Genomic DNA, 2,329 nt, shown 5'->3' with positions numbered 1-2,329 from the left:
AGTTATGCAATTTGGGAGTCTTTTAGATAGACCCACTGAAGGGGTGCTCCAATTGCCTCACTGTGTTCCTGTACAGCATAGACGAGGCCAGAGCGGTCTGCATCCCTGTTCCCTATTGGAAATTTGGGTAACCCCTTCAGAGGATGGCGTGATAAGGAGGTAGGAATTGGACAGGCAGAGTGAAAAGACCCCAAAGAAATGTAGCCAGTTTTTGGGCTAAAAGTCAAAATGTCCTTGGGCCTGTTAGCAACACATTCTGTTCCAATGGCCAAAAATGTCAAAATGTCAAAAGTATTTGGGAGCTAGTGTATAATTCTTATAAGATTTTAGGGTTACCTCTTCAGAGAGAGAATGTTGGAGGGGAGGGAGTGGGCATGGATTTGATCAAAACACCTTATATGCATGTATGAAATTCTCAATAAGTTTTTGTAAAAGTTAAAAAAAAAATGAAAAAGAAAATGAGCCCAACCTTAGGAGCAGATTCTTTAATAAGAACAATGGAGGACCACAGTTTCTCCGAGGGGTTGAAACAAGCATAGTTGGATAGTTGGTCTGAGTTTTTTATAGATCTGCTATTTTCTTCAGTCCTTTTTGGGGTGGGGGTTGGGACAATGAGAGTTGGCATATGTGGTTGGAGTTTCTTAGCTGGGGCTTTCCAAGCTGAGATGGTTAGCCCTCATTTAATGTGTTCCACTTTTTAGCTACTAGAATTATAGATACAAACAAAGATGCATATCTTTCCCCATACATATGCGTGTGTAGTCTCCATACACAGAAAATGTGTAAGTAAATGTGACAGCTAGTGACAGTTAATGGGCAGAGTTGTAAAATAAGATGTGAATGCTCCAATGACCCTATTAGCCTTTTAGACTGCTTAGCAAACACCTGAGAGTGACTTTTAGGGAGAGAACAGAATACCACCAACCACAGAACCAAAGGACAGAACAATCCAGGTGGAGAAAGCAGGTAATACAATGGTCTTAAACATTTTAGAATGGGGTGGGGAATATCGTGCCACTGAATCCCAAGGAAAATAAGGTTAAAAAAATTATTACAGTAGTAGATAACTACTGTACAGCCAGTTCACCTTGTATTTTAACTATACTCTGGCTAATCTGACAGCTTATTATGGTACTATCTTAATATGTGGCCACTAGTAAGTTTGAATATTTCATTTGTTCTATGGCCAACTGTTCTTTTATTGTGTTCCTTATTTCTCTATTTTTCTGTTGACATTCGAATCTTCTTTTTTGTAGAGATCTGTGTAAATTGTGCTCCAGAGGCTTGGCACATAGTTATATATTTTCCACCAATCAATGTAATATGTGAACGTTTTACCTGCAAAAAAATTTTTTTTTCTTTTTTTCTTCTTGAGACAGGGTCTCCCTGTAGTCCCAGCTGACCTGGAACTCACTATGTAGACCGGGCTGTCCTTGAACTCACAGAGATCTGCCTGCCTCTGCCTCCTAAGTGCTGGGATTAAAGGCGTACATAACCCTACCAGCTCAGTCTGGGCTTCTTGGTGAACCCTGATTCAAAAATAAAATGACCTCTTGAGCTGCGGGGCGATGACTCAAAGGGAAGAGGTGCTGGCTGCCAAGCATGACGACTTGAGTTCGATCACATGGTAGGAGAGAAAGGTTTCTTCAAGTTGCCCTCTGACTGGCACGCGTGCGCCCACACACACAAAATAAGTGTAGTTTTAAAAATAAAAAAGATTCATTCTTGCTACGGAAAGGTTAATAAAAACACGGTTGATTTTAGAAGGGCTAGGGCAGAATTAGGAGACATTAATTTACATAGTGCTTGATAGGTAGGAATGTTGGAGAGAGCGTGCAGTGGAGAGCACCAGCGAGGCACAGATGGAATTCTCAGCGGGATACAGCTTTATTTCACACGGGCACCTTTCCCTCGGGAAGGGAAAAATGTCAGCGAAGGGCAGGGAAGGGAAAGATGTCAGGGAAGGGAAAGATGTCAGGGAAGGGCAGGGAAGGAAAAGATGTCAGGGAAGGGAAGGGAAGGGAAGGGAAAGATGTCAGGGAAAGATGTCTGGGAAGGGAAGGGTGTCAGCTCACGGGTTGTGAGCCAGGACTTTATATATGGGGGCTTTAGGGTGTGGAAGGGGGGAATGTTTGGGGGAGAAATCAGGGAGGGGGAAGCAGGAAAAGCAGGTAGGATTAGGGTCTGGAAGTGTTTACTTTTTCCCTCTTAAGATAAGAAGAAATCTGCTTATCTTATCTTTGGAGGTCAGAGGAAAGGCAGGCTGCTTCTCAGCAGAGTTTGTTTCCCTTGACTCCAAAGGTCAAGGTGAGGTCCCTGTTGGGGAGGG

This window comes from Nannospalax galili, unplaced genomic scaffold (genome assembly GCF_000622305.1).
Source record: "Nannospalax galili isolate Female #2095 unplaced genomic scaffold, S.galili_v1.0 scaffold136, whole genome shotgun sequence".
Classification (NCBI taxonomy): Eukaryota; Metazoa; Chordata; class Mammalia; order Rodentia; family Spalacidae; genus Nannospalax; species Nannospalax galili.
This window is presented reverse-complemented; position numbering follows the sequence as displayed.